Here is a 21,546-nt window from a genome sequence, read left to right as displayed (position 1 = left end):
AACAGAGGAGTAATGAACTAAAAAAATAAGAATATTTTTGCAGTTAAAGATTGGGCATGTATGCCTCCATGTATATGTTGTTCGTTTGGTGTCTATTTTTCAGTCACTCTGTAGTTAACTTTAATATAGATAAAATTAAACAGAATTTGAACTAGAAAATCCAAAAGTAATACGATTCTAAATTATAATTTTCAATTAATATTAAACAATCAGATGTTTCACAAAATCTATTACATATACGCATATGTAATAATGCCTATTAAATTACATTACACATTTTTAAAAGTATATAAAGTTTTATTTCACTAATAACTTCTCATTTTTTTTGTTATTATGGAATTATTTATTGTAAATCTTTTTTTACTAAATAAAATAAATCAATTTATTTAAATTAACAAATATACTAAAAAAAATGAAAAAAAAACATGGAGATGAAATAAAAAAATAGAACCGTTGTGTCGCCTTCCCTATTAAGAACCAAATATTTCATTAATAAAAAATTCATTTGGTTATAACTCTGTAACCGATGAAAATAATTACTACTTAGAATATATCACAGAAAAGCTCTCGATGAGGACTTACTACAGTTAACAAAAAGTCCATAATCTAAATGTTTCGGGATTTTGGGCTTTTTTGGACACTTTTAGTTCAGTGAATTGTAATCAAAAAGCAAGGTGCAAAACAAGATGTTACACCGGTCCTAAATCCAAAATTTGAACATCCTACGGCTAATCGTTTTTTGAGTTTTGCTAGATACATACGTACGTGCAGACGCCACGCGGAAACTATTCAAAATGGATTCAGGGACGGTCAAAATGGATATTTCGTTGAAATCTGAAAACCGAAATATTTCGCGGTCATATTACTTCTTTACTTCGTACAAAGAATTAAATACGAATGTTTGCCCCGTTTGTCTGTTTGTCCCGTACGCGTTCCTATACCGTTCATCCGATTGCGATGAAACTCTCATGAGTTGTGCGCACGCTCGCGAAGGTTTCTGAATTAGTTTTGATGCGCTAGGTCGGGATGGGGTTGACATATTTAGCAAAATTGAATTTACGGAGCGATTAGGCTCATATTCAGAGTATATTGTAGTTACGTGAAAAAATTTTGTTGTAAAAGTAAAACCGCTAGGAGGCGTCGGTGTCGAGATATTTACGAAACAAACAAATACACAAAAAACTTTCTTCTGCTATATATATATACGAGGGTAAGTCAATTATTATCCGAAATTTAGTTATATTTTTGTTTAAGTTGGTAGTACTGTCGTGTTGCGTAGATGACGCATCCCTGGTTTAATTGTTGTTACGTCTGTGCAGGTTTGATGCTGCTAGATTAGTTCCATTATCGCTGACCTGCCGTTAATCGTGGCCGCTCCGCTTTCTGTTTGCACCAAAGAAGAGCGACGTTCAGCGATCCGTTTTTGCGGTCGGAAGGTGTATCAGGGGCCGAAATTCATCGAAGACTTTCGGTGCAGTATGGGAACAGTGTGTTACCGCAACGGAGTGTCTACGAACGGATTGAAAATTTCAAAAAACGGTCGCACAAGTGTTACGCACGACGAAGGAGCCGGACGACCGTTTACCGCCACAAATGAGGAAAACATTGAGCGTGCACGTGACATGGTTTTCTTAGACAGACGAGTAAGTATCGATGAAGTAGCACATCGTCTGCAAATTAGTCACTTTTCTGCCTACGAAATCATCCACAACAGACTTGGGTTTCATAAAGTATGTGAAAGATCGGTCCAAAAACAGATAACACAGTCGCATAAACAAACGCGATTGGACGTCTACCAAAAACATTTGGATCGCTACGGTAACGAACAGGACATCTTCTTAGACAGAATCATCACCGGTGACGAAACACGGATCCATCATTACAAACCGGAGAGTAAGAGACAGAGTGTGGAACGGAAACATCCAATTTCGCCGTGTAAAAAAAAAACTTTAAGACCCAACCACCCGCTGGAAAACTGACGCTTACGGTTTTTTGGAACTCGCAAGCCCCAGTACTGGAACATTATGAGTAAAGGGGCACGTCAATAAACAGTGCGCGTTCCAGTGAGTTGCTTACTGCCGAGCTGAAGCCTGCAATTCGAAGAAACGCCGAGGACTGCTGACGAAAGTTGTTGTGCCGTTGCACGACAATGCCCGTACACATACTGCTACCCACACTGCCGAAACGCTCCAGAAACTTAACTTTGAAGTACCGGCTCATCCTCCGTATAGTCCTGATATTGCCCCTTCTGACTACCGCTTGTTTGGTCCACTCAAAGAGACATTAGGGGGCCGTCGATTTACCTCGGACGAAACGGTGAGAAAAGCGGTGCATCTTGGCTCGCAGCTCAACCGAAAACCTTATTTTATGAGGGCATCAGGAAGCTTGTGTAACGATGGACGAAGTGCGTTGAAATTCAAAGGGACTATGTTGAAAAACGATGTAAATTTAATTTTCCTATTTATATTGCAATGAAATTTATAATTAATTACATTGCAGATAATAATTGACTTACCCTACTATATAAGCCTATATATAAAATTTTGTGACTCGAAAATCTCTAAAAATACTAGAGAAGTTCATGGAAATTTAAATATGCTGTAGTAGTGTACCTGAAGTTGTTCCTATGAAAATTTGATGAAGATCGGTCGAGTTACTCTCAATTAAGGCTGAAAAAATTTGAGCGGGGCAATTTAGAAACCTGGTTCGTTATGATGATGCAGGTTGGAAGGTTGATGATCGGCTGATTTTGGAAGTCGACAGTTGTAAGGTTTAAATCCTAGTAAAGGCAGGCACCTTTATACGGATTTGAATACTAGATCGTGAATACCGGTGTTCTTTGGTGGTCACGTATCTCAGTAATGGTCGACCTGAAACTGTACAAGACTCGCTTAATTTACATTCATTCATATCATCCTCTGAAGTAAGAACTTTAGTACGGTTCCGGAGACTAAACAGAAAAGCAAGATAGTCGGAAGCTTGAAGTTTCTTTATCTGAGATATACGGTTTTATCGTAATAAAACAAATTAATAAAATATTAAAATTAATTAAATTAAAAAAAACGTCGGTCTTGCGTAGAAGTGCTGCGCAAGAGTTTATATAAATTACCTCAACTATTTATCGTAAAAATCAAGTATTTATTATTCTATAATTATTTCTTTAAATCGAGTGAAAACCACGATTGACTTCTGTTGTCCTCGAATGATAACATAAATACGCCTATTATTATACACGTTTAAACCCAGATTATAGCATCTTTCTTAATTCGTAAAGTAGCGTGAAAATATATATTTTAATTAATTAAATAAAAAGATAAATATTATATTAATTCATTTTATTCGTAAAATTATTATTATTATTTTTTTTTAATAAGAATTAATTTTGTTAGTTAATTAATAATTTTTTTTTAATAATTTGATATTACTATCTACGCGACATGTTGTTAATTCTACCGTTCATTTAATTTTTAGTTCTTTTAAAATAATCTTACCTTTAAATGGAAGAGGTAAATGAAAATATTATAGTTTCTCGGGCTGTCGATTAAAAAATATCATTATATTAAGCACGACTATAATTTCAGAATTTTGTAGAATACTCAATCAAATTTTAATCTGTACGTATAATAAAATGATAAGTAAAATGATAAGGGTCGTTCCTATTGGCGTATCACGCAAAAATTACCGGAAAGCTTTTAATAAAACTTTGTAGATTTATACTTTAGAGACTTTTTTGTTGTTTTTTAAACATCTCCAGGGCAACCGGTCCCAGCCGGTCAAACATCACTCGGTCGCCTCTGAGTCTCGCGGCAGCAGCCCCCTCCCGTAACTTGGCCCGGTACAGAGGCCACTCACCGGGATGCCCCAGCCGAGACGCCCTTCCTCAGGAGGGCTACCCGTCCCCGTTCCTATCTTGCCGGGATCCAGGAATGCGTTGAGCATGTCCTTCCCCTTACTCACGCCCTCTCACACCGCGCCTTCTCACCCCAGAAGCAACCTGACTCCTACGCTCTTGCATGCTGATGAGCAGGATGTCCTACGCAAGGAGGCTGCTTACCTGGCTCTACACGTCGCCACGTTTTGGATGTTTTTTCTCCGGTCTGGCTTTGCAGAGAAAGACACGCACAACAATCGTAAAGGTATATGCATCGGCGAAAGAAGTCGCAAAAACAATCCGTAATACACATACCGTGAAAACAAACACCGTATCTCGACACCCTGAAGAATGAAATACATAAAAAACAGACTAACAAAATACCTAATACAGCAAATCAACACAAGAAAGTAAATCTCGAAAAATAAATTAAAACACGAGACGTAATACAATAAGATCAAAAACATAATACAAATCATAACGCGTAATACAAAGTTGTAAATCATAATCGTAATCGTAAGTAGAGGCTTGGCCATTATATCCAATCGAGGGACGTCGCTATCGTCCTCTCTGGCAAGTATGACAACTTGACAGAGACATGGGGACGCTACCTCTATACACAGGTTAACAAAAAAAAAAAAATAATTTGAAACTGAGATAAAAGTAGGTAAATTAGAATGCATTTTTTATGCTGAATCTAAAAATGAAATCAGTTTTTCTTCATCACCCTCAAATTTTTAGTTATGAGCCTTCAAAATTTTGAGAAACTTCTTAAATAATAGAATACACAAATTATAATAACAATTACAATTAAAATTCCTTCCTTTATTTTGCAGACATTTAAGTTTATCTTAATTTATTTTTTCTTATTTTCCTTTTACGTTCAGTAAAATCTCTTTTTGTCATCCGGCAGTAGTCATTTATCGTAGATTCATCCCGTCTGCCGTGATAACGTTGTTCCATCTGCAATTTATCTTGGTAGAACCTTTTCCTCGTTCGTTACTGATATCGCACGAGTTTAAAGGGAAAAATTCCAAATGAGAATGTAAAAAATCAATTTTTAATGATATTCTGCAGCCTAAATTTTTGAAGTTCAGTAAGAGTTCATTTATAAGCCGATCGTGGTTTACAGCTTTTTTGTTTCCGTGAAAACCATCCGGATCTCCGTAAGGAAAGACACCCTCCTCCATCCGCTTCGATCCTAGCCCCTATGGGCTTTACCGGATGTCATCTTCGAAACCTCGGTTTTTGACGTATTCCTGTTGCCTCGGCTAGGATGACACCGATGCGACCGATAGCGACATCTTTGAACGACTTCCACGCTGTTAATTGTTTAGGATTCGGTTTGCCGTCAAATATATTTTCACGAAATAATTGGCCGTATGAATATTCCCTCTTTTAATTTGGTTTCTCTTAATTGTGAAAAAAACATCTGGTAAATATTTAAAGCCGTCTTCATTTTTATGTAATTCTTCTAAAAAATTCTTCATCGGATTTAGTTTTACGTCCAGAGGCGATAAAATAATACGATCTGCTTCGACAAGCGGAATATTGACGACTTTTTCCTTTCATGGTGTAAACCGATTTCTTTTTGGCCCGTATTTAATCGGATAGTGTTTATCTGTAGACCGACTATCCCGCAAACACTAGAAACATATATATTTGTGAAGCCACTCTGGAGACTGATAACAACTACTATCGCTTTCTGATCGGCGATGATTCGTCATCAGCGTTCATCGTTCTTATATTTTTTTTTTATTTTTTACATTCTTTCGTTCCTATAGCATATGTTACCGGTATAGAAGAAAACTTATTCGGGTTTTGCAACAAAACCGCCTTTAATCTACTTTTTGATGAGTTTTTAAATAAACGCCAATCGTGAATATATATTCAATGTCCGATTCAAACATTAGCCCCCTAACATCACGGCAGGACAAATTAAACCATCTCTTCTGTAAGTATTACAGTAAATTTTCGTTTCGACTTCTATATACTGAAATTTTAATATCCTTTTTTAATAAATTGTATTCCTTAAGACGTGAACCTAGGAATCGTGTGTGTTTTTTCGATCAAAATTCAAGTCACGAATTAGGTCTCTCGGTTCTGTTTGTATGATGAGGTGAGGTTCAGTATCTGATTCTTCTGGAATGTAATTAATATCTATTGAAGTTATTATCATTTTCAAACAAACTTTGACCAAAACTTTTTTCTCTTACCTATAAATCTAAAGAGCTATCTTTTTTTTATTATATATTTTTTAACTAAATTTTGTTTTTATATATTCTTAATCATAGGAGTGGTGCATATGATTAAAAAACAGTAGTATGGAGGTAATGTGTGAGACGAACAAAGTTTAAAAATATAGATTTTTTAAGTTTTCAAAACTTTATTTAGTTTTTAAACTTTTAATAATAATATTGCGATAAAATTTCATGATGATACAACCCCCAATTTAAAAAAAAATATTTTATTTGTTGTATATTTTTCAGTGGAATTTTTTTTTTTAGCTTTTCCATTTAATGTAGAAAAATCCAAATAATTTCGTGAAAGGATTCTAAAAAAAAATTTAACATGTTTGATCGAAGGCTGGGAAGCAGAAAATATAAAAAAATATCGTTTTTTCTGGAATTTAAAAAAAAATTTTTCACGATTAATTATTTTTACACTATGTAAAAATAACCGATACCAGGAAAGTATATTACTTTGTCCTCAGCATTTTTTAAAAATTAAATTTTATTGCTTTTATCTTTTTTTTAAAGAGACGTTATATATGTGATCGTTTGAAAAATACCACGGGATTCAAAGTTACGTCTTTTAATGGTTAAAGTATTATTTAGAGTCACAGAGATATCTGTAATTTAAACTGAGAAAAGGGTCGGTGATAGTGCCGTGGTACTCCTGTTTCAATATTTCAATATTTGTTTTTATATTAAAATAAGCGATAACGCGGTTAATGAAACATATCGCATCGAGAAAGGTCGTCTCCCGCATGCGGAAGAAACTGCGGTCAGAAGCACGGCAGCTGGAACGGGGCACTCCGACTAAGGGAAGATCCTCGTATAAGTTTACATAGGATCTGGGGGGATGGTATGCCTCGTACTCGTTTTTAAGGGCAACGGGTGCCCGGGTGCTTACAAACCACGTTAATTTAAACGAATATCTGTTTCGGTTCCGCCTGGCAGCTGATGATCTGTGCGTCTGGGGGGATGTCGAGTCAAATAAACACCTGATGTTTCACCGCCCTGCTTTTGGGAGGTCCAGACCCCGGGCCACCCTGGATCTTAGAAGTAAAGAGGAAAATTGGCCACTCACAAGCGGCGAGACCGTGTGAGAGTTGTTTGATGTCAATCGATATCAGTAGTTTACTTAAGGGAAAAGAATCCTACCGCACCGCTGTTTGAAGCTAACCTAGAGATATATATGGCTGAACACCAGTCAATTAAGGCTCCAAGCGCTTTAATTTGGTGGACAGATAGTTTCTGGCATTGAGCGACCTAGGCGTGGCAGCGAATTGCTATCTAGTCGAAATAAATCTTAATTTATGGATGTCGTATGTATTTTTAGTAGTTCACGAGGTGCGCCTACCAATTTTAGCAAATATATGACAAGTGACCTGTTGGGACACGCAAACCGGTAGTGTATGGCACCGCGTTTAGTCCGCTCATGCTGTTAGGTAAGTTCTAGGAGCTATTTAAGATACCGGTTGCTAAATGTTCGAGGATCAGGTGCCGTTTCTGTCACAAACATTCGGTCTTATGTTTTAGAGCGACCGAATGGAGTGGTGGCGGGAGAAATCCAAGCAAACCGATCGCATTGAAAAAACTAAAATACCCGTAATAATGTACGGAAAAATATTTAAAGTTTACATTTTAATATATTGTGCTAAATTTTATTGATGATTGATATTACGTGGAGGCATGCAACTGAAATTTAAATTTAAAAGCCTTAACTTCAAAGAAATATTAATGAATGATATTTTTAAATTAATAATTTTTTTGAAAAAAAAAACTACGTCATAATATAATTGGGGGAAACAAAGGACGTAATACAGTTTCCTTTAGCGATACAATTAGTTGACTAATAAATCGTATATGGATTTAAATAGATACGATATTTTCTTAATTTTAAGTACGATATTTTGAACATATAGATTTATTAGTAGTTTATGTGTGTCTGTTAAACACACACACACACATACACCAAATGTGTTTTCTTATATATATATATATATATATATATATATATATATATATATATATACACAGTGAGAGAGAAAGAGAGGGTAATCGGTGGGGGGACTAATAAAAACCGGTCTTTATGTGGGACACCAGGAAGCATTATGTTCATGTGCCCCGTTCGGTATCTGTGTCAACCAACAACCGACATAGAATCGACTATCAAACCAAGACGACTTTACATTTGCCGATTCCCACTTTACTCTCTTAAAACATACTACTCTAAAAGAGTCACTGACGGTGGGATTGAACAATTTGCTATATGTTATGTGTTGTATAAAATTACATAGCGCGCAAATTCACACACACACACACACACATCGGCCCGGAGAAAACCCCGGAGTATATATATGAGATATACAGTTTTCTTAACACGCAATGACACGACCTCACCTCAAAGAACATCCATGTAGTCTTCTTGTATAAATTATTTAATTCCGTGCAGTTATTTTCTTATTTTCTTATTTAATGATAATCCGTTGAGTTTACATATACGCAATGCGATATTTTGTAATTAAAAAATATATGCATGTGTGTTTAATTTTATTAAAGCTGACATTGAACTGTCATATATTACCTACATTAGGCTTGCTATCTTTACCGATGAGTTTCAACTTTAATTAATCGCTTCTTAATGACGGTAAATAAGTTAGGATAATACGATTTATTAACCTATCTTAGAAATGTTAAATCGGTCGATTTAAAATAGGCTTATGAAATTTTTACGGTAAATTTTCGGTTGTAGATCAGACTATTCACATTTACTATATTATTTCTGCCCGGGAAATATTTTTAACTCCTAAAAACTTAACCCAAATATTTTTTACGCAGAAGGAGGAAAAATGTGCACACAAACGTCCAGCAGTTCTAACGACTGGGTGTGTGAGGTTTCCCGCTGAAGGCGAGAACTCGCTAACCTCCCCCTATGACAACGCGCCCCGATACCCGCTGTGATGGCATTACTCGGGGCATGCTGTGTTCCTACGGGTTACACAGGACGGTTTTAGGCGTCCCACACACATCATCGGCTGCAGCGACTCGAGGGTCCCAAACTACCTCCTTGTAAAGGCTGTCCCTATCCTGCCCTCCCCGTGCGTTCCCGTAAAACTGCAACTTTCGGAACTTTTATAATATCTCCGTGGCTTTATTTCTTCCCTATTGTCTTCATCTAGAGGGGTCCGTGGGACAACCTGGAACACAACTAATGGAAGTACACTGCTGGTGGCCTCTCTGAATCCATTGGCGCCGTTGGGCAGAGGACGTCAACCCGTTCCTTTGCTACAGAATCTTCTGACATCTAACTGAAAGAACGGCTCCAGGAGTCTCCACATATCATCGGTAACCGATATTACAAAAGATTTGCTACATTTCCTTTCAAAAACAAGGATTTCTTTGTCGATGATAGGTTAATACGTAAAGGGAAATTTCATACGGATTTCAAGTGTACTAATCTTTTGATTTCGGTACCTTTTATTAAACTTCTTTTTTAAAAAATTATTCCTTCGGTTTTGAATCAAGAAAGAGTGTATACGTGTACAAACATTACGACTGCAAGTTTGTAACATTAACGATTAGTTACACATGAATAGGGACCGGATTATATGCAACATAAAAAGCTTGAAATACGCATGAAAAATGCTTAAAAGATTCATGAAAAGTGTCAAAATATGCAACTTTAAATAATTAAAAAAAAATAGTAATTTTTACATTTTTTATTTCAAAATCAGCATACGGTTAGTAAGTAGTTGAATAACGTATCGATAAATTCGATAATTAACAATTTACTTAACATTTTGTTACGTTTGCAAAAAACATAAACAGTCAGAGGTACTGTTCCGCAGCTGCTAAGTGCGCTGTATGAACCGTGCGGATAATACCTTTGGCCGGCTACAACGTAAGGTTTCATTTATTAACAACGTACCCTACCGAAAAATATTGTAAATATAGCAAAAATATGCTTCGTCACTAGATTTTAAGGAAAATATGCAATAAACTGTGAGAAGGGGTTAAAAATACAATTATGCAAATTCATATAATCTGGTTTCTACATACGAACGTAAAATTAGTTCCAAAAAGTAATCTATTGCCCTAAAACCGGATACCCTTTCTTAACGATATTTTGTGTCAACAGAACTTATAGCGTTACACCCAACGATCTTGAATATCAAATAACATAAGAGTCATTGGATAGTCGTTTACACATAAATCTATTTAGTTAATTTATAAGTATGTACTGATTTAAGAAAATTCAGCAGCAGTTTTAGGTAAATTTCACAAGAAAGCTATCTATTGTAACAGGTACAATGATTCGACTTCCGGAAAATTTCGACATATCTTCGCGTTTCACATCCCTTAGACCCCAAAACCGCCATTAGCTCAAAAGTTTATATATATATATATATATATATAAAATAATTCACTTTCTTGTGGACACTGTAACTGCCGTAATTTTGCGCAAATCACTTTCAAATTGATACATAAAGTATAACCACCCAAAATCTCGGTCATTAACTTCGCTAATGAACAGTCAGTCCATGGGGGTTGAAATGGGGGGGGGGGCTTTTTCGAAAAAAACAAAATATCGCTATAACTTTCTTATTAAGTAAAATATCTAATTCGTTTAAAGTTTCTACTATTCTTTGGATAAGGGCCTAAAATTTATATAAGTAAAGTTTTTTGATATCACCGATCATTGGCCCGGGGAAAAAATCGGGGTTTCGAAGACCAAAAAAAACATACTTCCCTGATTAGGCACAGTAACGAATCAGTTTAAAGCGGGCGTTAGTCCTTTAAACATTACCTAAAACATTTTTCTAAAACAATATTTTGATATGATCAACCCTTACGACAAGGGATGTCCAAAATGTTGCTGGAATTGTAAGAAGATCGGGCTACGAAATGTTTTTCACGTGCAACCGTTGTCGTATTTAGTAAGTTTGAAGTTTTACTTAAATTTAAGGTGGAAATCTTTTTTATCCCCTACCTAGCACCGGTGAAATCTACTTTCGCATTCCAGCGTGCCGAAAGGGATTTTTTTCCGTCAAATCAACATTCCTATTGACATTTCCATAATAAAATTCGGGAACGATATATACCGTATCGCAATAAAATCTCGGCTAAGTAATATTTATTAAGTAAAGAAGCAATAAGTTATCAAATACTCGTATGGCTTCAGATACACGATATAGAGACAATAATGAGCGTTTTATTAACGTTCCTACAGGAAGTTACCGATTAGATATCGTAAACATTGACAGCTGAAATATTTTAGATATCAATGTTTTGTTGGTGTGAGGGTAGTATTTTCGGTGTTTAAAAATCCAATCAAGTAATTATCCGAGTGCATATTCTAATTGAAGTTATAAGAATAATTTTTGTGTGAAACCTTCGGCGTTAGAGGAAGGCGCGGGAATCGGGATTTCGCGAATGGGTTAATTTGATAGATGAAGTTGTAAGTTACGGTAGGTGGTCGTGGTCGGAAGAGACCGTACGAAAGCGATAATATCTTGTATAAATATACTGATGGATATGTTTACCGAGGTATTTGCACCGACGGCATCCTGACAGAGGCTAAACTGATTACTGTGGTGTGTTATCAAGTTTAGAGGGTCTGAAAGACGACCTTCGGTAAAGTCCATCATAGCTAGGAACGGAGGGAGTGGTGTGGTGACAGGGATTGTTACAAGGCGGGTGGTATCTTCCCCCACGAATTATTTACTGTATTTTATTAATAAAAAAAAAAAAAAGGTTATGTTTATCCAAAAAGCTGTTGATCGAAACATTAGTTTCCTTAATATTTAAATTAAACAAATTTCAAAATATTAGATATCTATATATAAATAACAATTAAAATTTAGAAATAATTAAATTTTCCATTCGCGTAATGGTTTCTCTACGACAATTATATTTCATTATAAACAGTTTTCTAATTGTTGCATACGCCTAGTAAGGTGCTAATGATAGTAGGAAAAACTCTGTGATTCCATAAATAAATCTGATGTGGACAACACATGACGTCCATGTATACCTTATAAATTACATTTACACTTTTTTTTTTTTTTTAATGTAAAGTACATACAATTTTATTTCATTAAAAATCTCTGATATTTTCTTTTTGTTATTGAATTATTATTCATTGTAAAAGTTTTTTTTTTACAGTGAGAGGTTAATAATGATTAAAAAAATTTAAAAAAAAGGAAGATGAAGTCTGATACGAACTGATGTCTTTCCCTCATAGATCCAGATATTTCATTAATTAAAATTTTATTTGGCTATAACTCTGGAACCGATGAAAATAACTACCACTTATGATATATCGTTGAAAAGCTCTCATTGGATTTTGGTTTTTATGGACACTTTTGGTTCAGTCGATTGCAATCAAAAGGGGAGATGCACAACTAGATGTTACAACAGTCCTAAATCCAAAATTTCAACATCCTACGGCTAATCGTTTATGAGTTATGCGAGATACATACATACATACGTATGTACGTACAGACGTCACACCGAAACAGATCAAAATAGATTCAGGGATGGTCAAAATGGATATTTTCGTTGAAATCTGGAAACCGAAATTTTTCGCGATCCTAGTACCTCCAAACTTCGTACAAGGAAGTGAATATACAAAAGCAAAAAATAATGTGATGAGAGAAAAGGCCCACTATTTTTAAGTTAATAAAAATATTGTAAATTTTTGAAAAAATAAGTTTCATTTAGAGCCAAATAAAAAGGTCTTGTGCAGTTCTGCGCAAGAAGTTGGACGTCATCATTATTTCTCGTATTCTAAAACGCACTGATTTTCAGTTACAGCGCACTACATACGTTCGATTAACGAGTAGACCTTACACACAAGCATCAAGTTTCAACGCGCTGACCGCTGCATAAGCGCGTATGAAAAATGAACCGCGGCAAAATGAAATTGAGGTTAAAATCTCAATTTGGACCTTAAATGGAGCGTAATTCAGGTACGGTTGAACAAATCTTTATAAAAATTTTCACTGCACAATTTTAGATACACTACTACAGCATATCTGAATTTTAATGAAATTATTCCAACAGTTTTGCAGATTTTCTAGCTTTTAATTTTATTCATAATACATTTTTATAAAATTCCTATATATATATATATATATATATATATATATATATATATATATAAAAGGAAATTGCATTTTATGTTAATATTATTTTTGTACTCTTCATATCTCAAAACGTAAAGAAAATTTAATTTCACCCCCCACCACCCATAATCACGCTGTAAATTTACTGAAAGTAATACCGTACCTTTCTTCGAAACGTCGGTAAATAGTGTAGGTACATTTCTATGTACCAATAACTATGTAGACTGTTAACTACATGTTCTTTCAGTAATTAAAGAGATAAATTTAAAAAATTAAAAATCACGACTGCTGAAAAAAATTGCTGTTATATATACGATAATTTATTTCTACTTTCTTGTAAAACGAAGTAAAGGAAGTATTGTGATCGCAAAAATGTTGTAACATCTAGTTGGGCACCTCCCTTTTTCATTACAATCGAACTAAAATGAAATATTTGGATCTTAAAGAGAAGGCACATCAGTTCGAATCAGACTTCATCTCCTTTATTTTTTTAACCTTTTTTTTATTTAATGTTTTTTAATCTAAGTATATTGATTTAATATTATTAATTCGGTTTGTAAAAAATATATTTACAATAAATAATAATTCAATGATAATAAAAAAAAAAAATGAAAAAAATTATTAGTGAAATAAGATTTCATATTCTTTTAAAAATGTGTGTATGTATTTTAATAGGCATTGCATATGTATTTTTTTTTTTTTTATCATTTGACTGGTTTGATGCAGCTCTCCAAGATTGCTTATCTAGTGGTAGTCGTTTCATTTCGGTATACCTCCTACATCCTACATCCCCAGCAATTTGTTTTACGTATTCCAAACGTTGCCTGCCTACACAATTTTTTCCTTCTACCTGACCCCCCAATATTAAAGCGAGTATTCCAGGATGCCTTAGTATGTGTCTCTTCTATTAACTATATTATTCTAATTGCTTCTTTCGTCATCGATTTACCGCAACACCTCTTCATTTGTCACTTTATCCACCAGTCTGATTTTTAACATTCTCCTATAACACCGCACTTCTAATCTTTTCTTCTCAGATCGTCCAAGTTTCACTTCCATATAAAGCGACACTCCAAACATACACTTTCAAAAATCTTTTCCTGACGTTTAAATTAATTTTTGATGTAAACAAATTATATTTCTGACTGAAGGCTCGTTTCGCCTGTGCTATTCGGCATTTTATATCGTCCTTCTTCGTCCATCTTTAGTAATCCTACTTCCCAAATAACAAAATTCTTCTACCTCTATAATCTTTTCTCTTCCTGTTTTTACATTCAGTGATCCATCTTCTTTATTTCTACTGCATTTCATTACTTTCGTTTTGTTCTTGTTTATTTTCATGCGGTAGTTCTTGCGTAGGAATTCATCCATGCCGTTCAATGTTCCTTCTAAATCCTTTTTACTCTCAGCTAGAATTACTATATCATCAGCAAATCGTATCATTTTTATTTTTTCATCTTCAACTGTTACTCCGGATCTAAATAGTTCTTTAACATCATTAACTGCTAGTTCTACGTAAAGATTAAAAAGTAACGAAGATAGGGAACATCCTTGTCGTACTCCCTTTCTTATTACGGCTTCTTTCTTATGTTCTTCGATTATTACTGTTGCTGTTTGGTTCCGGTAAATGTTAGCAGTCGTTCTTCTATCTTTGTATTTGAACCCTAATTTTTTAAAATGCTGAACATTTTATTCCAGTCTACGTTATTGAATTCATTTTCTACGTCTACAAATGCCAAGTATGTTGGTTTGTTCTTCTTTAATCTTCCTTCTTCTATTAATCTGAGCGGAGGGACGAGGGAAGCAATATTAAAATTGCTTCCCTCGTCCCTATACTTTTCCTAAAACCAAATTGGTGTATGTATTAGATTTGTTGAACCATTTGATTATTTAATATTAATTGAAGATTATAATCTAGAATCGTATTATTATTGGATTTTCTTAGCAAATTCTTATAAAAATTGTATATTTATTTTAAAAAATGATTTTATTTAATTATTTGACAGAAAAATAAAATAAATTTTTGAATTGTATTCAGTTTCAAGTGATTGTTGAAACTTTTTTTCACTTCTGCGTAATATGCACAAGATTTCTTGTGTGTCGTATAAATAAACGTTAATAATAATTGAAAGTATTCCGTTTAGTGAAATCCTGTATACTGGTTACAAATGGTAATTTCGACCTTACGGTGTAAAATAAGCAGTTTTTATTGTTGGATTATTTGGTAACAATTTACTTAAAGAGTAATCAAGGGACTTTTACTCTAACCTAATATTTCAGGTAAGATTGTTGAATTACTAATCGTATAAATATTTGATATTAATAAAACTAATATTTCAGCAATTGTGTAACTGTCCACTTTTATTAAAGAATTGCACGATCGTATCTCACTTTCAAATGAAATCAGTTTAAATTAAGTGCAGCAGAAATATGTATATGTAATTTAATAGACGTACAAGGAAGTCTTGTGGTATCCACATCAGATTTTTTTTTTGTTCATACCTACACGTTTTTTTGCTCTTTGTTAGACAAGCTATCGCTAATTATCGAATTATCGCTTATTTATATTTTTTGACTGTTTATTTATCGGTTTGTATTTGTTAATATTTTGTTTTTATGGAATATGAAGTATTGGCAGAAATGTTTTTTCTGTTGAATTTTAAGATTACTGATAACTATTATTATGAATTACTTATTTTGGGAGTTACTTAAGAACCCCTTTTCATGCGCTTCTTATCAAACGATTTACTTATGGTTCCACTTAAGGAGTTGATTGTAAATATACTGGTTGCAGTACAAAAAGATGAATTATATTAATATAGTATTTGTATACAGTATAATTTTTTTCAAGTTTTTAAAATTTATTTAAACATATATGTACACACACACACACACACACACACACACACACACACACACACACACAAACACACACACACACACACACACACACACACATTTATATAGTATCTGACACTCTCGGTATCGTAAGGATTCCAACGCGGAGTCGTACCTAAATCGGTTCAGCCGCTGAGCCGCTACGGTGTAACAAACATACATACACCCTAAATACTTTATATTTCTTTTTGGACAATCGTGTAATAAACTCCGTTTCTTAGTGGTCGGTTAATTTTTGTTCTGGTCTGGGCCCATCGTGATTTTATTTTATACTAGCAAATACTCGTTTGAATTTTGAAAATCAGAAGATCAGTTGCGAAGATATAAGATTTCCGAATAACCGTGATCTGTTAAATGCATGCAAAAGTTAGCCTTCGACCTACTAAGAAATACCCCGTTTGAATTTTGAAAATCGGACGATTATTTGCAGAGATTATATGAGAACACTGTCAAACCTCCCAAAAAAACGTCCCAGGGGCCACTCCGTTTGTAACCAGTTGATCGTTTTGATCGGTCTAGCCTCGCACGAGGTGCTCGCAACACCTCATCGCTCTAGTCTCGCGTGCAATTCCCACGCGAAGCCCGTTATTATTAAACAGAAATATTTTTAATTTATTTAATTTTATTTTATTTACCGTAAATTTAATTCTATTTTTTTTTGTAATATTATTTGGAAAAAATATTTGACAGAATAAACTGAAACTCGGATAATCAAGTCGCCATTCCCTGACGTAGTAAATATCCGATATTTGTAAAACCTTTCTAGCATTATAACCCTTTTTTTGTTCGTTTCAAAATTTTGGGTCCGTTTGAAACATGTACCGCGGAAGAACAACGTATTATAATAAGTTATTTATTTTCTAGACACATAAAACCGGCCGATACTCGTGAATATTAAAATAGTGTTGTAAAAGTTATATTAATCGTGAAAATTTTTATCGAATAATTCAAATCAAGTAGAACAAATGTCACTGATCGTAGTAGAAAACAGGTAAAAGTCTCGACTGACGTTATGCAAAATCGCGTTAATGATTTTATTCGGGAGAATAAACGGATAAATATGTGGAAATTACTGAAAATTTTAATACAAATATCGGCATTCTTCATTCCATTACCGACGATAAACTGAACTGTTCGAGGTGAGTTACGGGTCGGTCGATTCAGAATCACTAAGACACCCGAATTCACTTTTGTATCGAATTAAAACGTCGATTGTTAGATCAGTTAATGCTTCTTTTTGCAGATCGCATACAACTTGTAATGAATCTTGGATTCATTATCCTCATCCGGAATCCAAATCATCAGAGTATGAAATGAATATATCCGAGTTTGCTTGCTAGGAAAAAAATTCAGAAACTTTCAATTCATACCGGATTTCAAGTTTTCTGTTCTTTTGATACCTTTTATTTAATTATTTTCTTTTTTACTTGTATTCCTTTGATCGTTAATTTTAATAATTTTGTTTGTTTTTTGAAACACTAGATCAGGAAAACACTAGGACAATTTGCTTTCTAAATTAATCAAGAAACGGGGCAATTATTTGCGTGCGAGTCATTGTGGGATTTCCTTCTTTACGTATATGTAGATAATATATATATATATATATATATGAGAAATAATCGAATTATAGATTATATGTGTTCGTTCATGTGCGCGCGCGGTTGTTCATGAACGGACGTGCTTATGAAGAAGTGTATACAATCTCATTATAACTGCGTATATGTGTACTATTAGTTATATAATTTTTAATGTTTATGCAAATTATATCTTCTCAGAACCCTAAGGAGAAAATAAATTAGTAATCCGGTGCTTTTTATTACTATCTTTCTCACGTTCTCTTTTTCTCTAATGTACATACAGAATGTCTCACAAAGAAAGAAATATAAAGTTAAGATATGTTATAAAAAAAAATTAAAGAAAAAAGTTCATATAAACGTAGGCCTCGTAAAAGTACGATTTCTAGTTATACGTTGCGAAAAATGTCGTCCTGATGTCTGCTCGAAGAGTAAATCCTCGTAGGGAAGACACTCGCCTTGTGACGATCCCGGTCGCGACACCACCCTGTTCATTCATAGTCCTGTGGGCTTTACCGGTGTTCGTCTTTTAAACCTTCTAAACCTGAACACACAACACAGCCGTCATCGATTTGTCTTCTATCAGGATGCCGACGATGCAAATGCCTCAACAGACATTTTCATCGGTACATTTACATAACTTATTATCGCCTTCGTTCAGCCTCTTCCGACCACGACCACCTAACACAACTTACACCTCCCCCGGTTCGCAAAAATTTTCGTCATCCCGCTCTTTCCTCTAACACCGAAGGTTTCACACAAAAACGTTTCCTATATCCAACTTCAAATAGACTATGCGCTCAGAGATTATTACTTGATTGAGTCTTTAAATCACAATTTTATGGTAATTATAATCAAAAGAAACGCGATAATGAGGTCAGAGTCATTATCATGTACGTTCAGAACGTAATAGTCTGAAAGGATTTGACGTAATATTTCAAAACATTTATAACAAATTGAAGAATATCATCGATAAATATACACGGTTTTAAAATTTCAAAATTCATCATCTATCATTTCGCGATAATTTAAACGAGTTTACTCTTCACGAGCAAGTATATTTTAACCGTAAAAAATACTTGTGCAAAAAGTTAAAAATATCGGTGTGAAATTTTATAAAGTAAAAATCTAATGTGAGAATACGTGGTGTGTGAGGAAAGTAATGAGATCGGTAACACTGCGGGCGATCTGGCGACGCTGTGTCTACCGGTCTGTGCTAGACCGGTTTGTTCATCCCTTTCACATACTCAGTACGAGTTTCAACTCCGTTCAGCCGACGCATTATTTTTGACAGCTATATCAGTGAAGTTGTGTTTTTGTTGTGCGTTATGAAAATGGAGCGTCGGAATTTACAGCGATCAAGTTTTGTGTCGGGGCATCCGCAAGTGTGACCTTTGAAAAGTTGAAACAGACCTACGGGGAACATTGCTTATCAACAGCGCAAGTTTTCCGCCGGCACAAATCATCTTTAGAAGGCCGAGAACATGTTGGAGATCAACCTCGCTCAGGGAGATCTTAAACTTCATATTCTGACGAAAACGTTGAGCTTTTGAGGGTTCTCGTGAGATCAGACCGTCGTTTAACAATAAGGATGATGAATGAACGGTTAAATTTAAACGCTTTCACCGTACATCAAATTTTGACAGACGATTTGGACGTGCGAAAGGTTCGTGCGAAATCGGTGCCGGAAAACCTCACGACGGAACAGAAGGACGATCGAAGAAACGTGTGCGTCGATCTTATTAAGAGGATCGACAACGACCAAGAATTCTTCAATCGTGTGATCACAGGTGATGAATCCTGGATATTTGAGTACGATCCTGAAACAAAGCGGCATAGCGAAGAGCGGCACACTCCATCACCTCCTCGACCGAAAAAATGTCGAATGAGCAAATCAAAGATCAAAACCGTACCGATTTCCTTTTTTGACAGAAGGAGTATCGTGCATAAAGAATTTGTTCCTTCAGGATAAACTGTCAACCGAGTGTTTTACTAAGGTGTCCTTGAAAGGCTCAGGAAAAGAGTGATTCGCGTGAGACCAGACATTGCAGACAAGCGGATGCTTCATCATGACAATGCCCCTTGTCACACGGCCATTTCCCTCAGGGAATTTTTGATCTCAAAACACATTCCTACGGTTCTTCAATCCTCCCTCACCAATCCTCCTTCACGTTCCAAAAGGACGTCATTTTGGAACTCTGAAGAACATTCAAAATACTGTGACCGACCAGTGCTGCTACCAGCGCTGCTACCAGGAGTGGGAAAAACGACTCCGCCGGTGTATAACTGCACAAGGGAACTTCTTTGAAGGGAATAATATTTTTGTTTGAAAAAAATAAAAACTTTGGTAAGTTAAAGGCCAGTATTATTACTTTTCTCACACACCTCGTATATAGAAGATTAAGATACAGCATTCGTTGTTTTTAATAATAGTGAAATTTGGTGAAAATTTAATTAGCATTTGCCCCTTCATAAAAATAACGTAACGTGCGTAAAAAACAACAACATGAATAAAACGCATTTGAAATCCTCCCGATAAAACGGCTGATAAAAAGTTCACCGATGAATATACATTCATTCTCGCATATGTTAGACTATACTTATATTTTACTGGCTCTAGTGATTACTTCAATAAATTACCGACCAGAATACTAGAATTTGGTTCTAATCTATAGACAGTACCAATACGAATGGTAACCTCCATCGCCCTATAGATTACTTCTACATATAACCAAACAGGAAACGTATATTTTTAACCGATCGGAAGTACCAATACGATTGACAAAATTCACCGTCCCGACAGATAAGTTCAATGAATATCCGATAAGAATTCCTTATCTTTCTAACCGGACGCAAGTACCGATGCGATAAAAAAAATTAAAATGTCATTACTTCACGCCGGTAAAAACTGCAAATGGGACTGACAAATTATTAGACGGTAAATTCAAAATAATAACAATCCCTATTTTTTACCGATCATAAGATGTGAATAAAACGTTCAAATTAGAATAGATAACTTTTTACCGATAAATTCCTACTGTCCCTGAATGCTATTACAATATCTCATACGCGATCAGAAACCTTTATTTTCTATCGGACAAAGATATTGAGAACCATACAGACAACCAGTAATTTTGAGTAAAGAAAAAAAATATTTATATTACCGTTATTTATCTGATAAGCATAAAAGAAATATATGTTAACGAACCAAATCCTTTTAATACTTCATTATTTTTATGAGTATGTAAAACCCACCGTATAATATTTCAATTACTAATGTTAAATGCTGTATTTCTATAGATCTAGTTCTTTTTTTTGACAGATACGTGTTTTTTTTTTTGTTTTTTTTTTGTCTTCAGTCATTTGACTGGTTTGATGCAGCTCTCCAAGATTCCCTATCTAGTGCTAGTCGTTTCATTTCAGTATAACCTCTACATCCTACACCCCCAACAATTTGTTTTACATACTCCAAACGTGGCCTGCCTACACAATTTTTCCCTTCTACCTGTCCTTCCAATATTAAAGCGACTATTCCAGGATGCCTTAGTATGTGGCCTATAAGTCTGTCTCTTCTTTTAACTATATTTTTCCAAATGCTTCTTTCTTCATCTATTTGCCGCAATACCTCTTCATTTGTCACTTTATCCACCCGTCTGATTTTTAACATTCTCCTGCAGCACCGCATTTCAAAAGCTTCTAATCTTTTCTTCTCAGATACTCCGATCGTCCAAGTTTCACTTCCATATAAAGCGACAACTCCAAACATACACTTTCAAAAATCTTTTCCTGACGTTTAAATTCATTTTTGATGTAAACAAATTATATTTCTTACTGAAGGTTCGTTTAGC

At 34.7% G+C, this 21,546-nt stretch overlaps 1 protein-coding gene across 1 annotated transcript in view; it reads left to right on the top strand.

Moving 5' to 3' along the window:
* Positions 1–21,546, top strand: part of LOC142332727 (very long chain fatty acid elongase AAEL008004-like) — a 392,025-nt gene that overhangs the window by 148,370 nt on the left and 222,109 nt on the right. The gene's annotated exons all lie outside the window — the stretch shown is intronic.

The sequence above is a fragment of the Lycorma delicatula genome, chromosome 12 (assembly GCF_047948215.1).
Source record: "Lycorma delicatula isolate Av1 chromosome 12, ASM4794821v1, whole genome shotgun sequence".
Taxonomy (NCBI): domain Eukaryota; kingdom Metazoa; phylum Arthropoda; class Insecta; order Hemiptera; family Fulgoridae; genus Lycorma; species Lycorma delicatula.
Note: the sequence above shows the minus strand (reverse complement) of the source record. Positions and strands in the feature narration are given on the sequence as shown.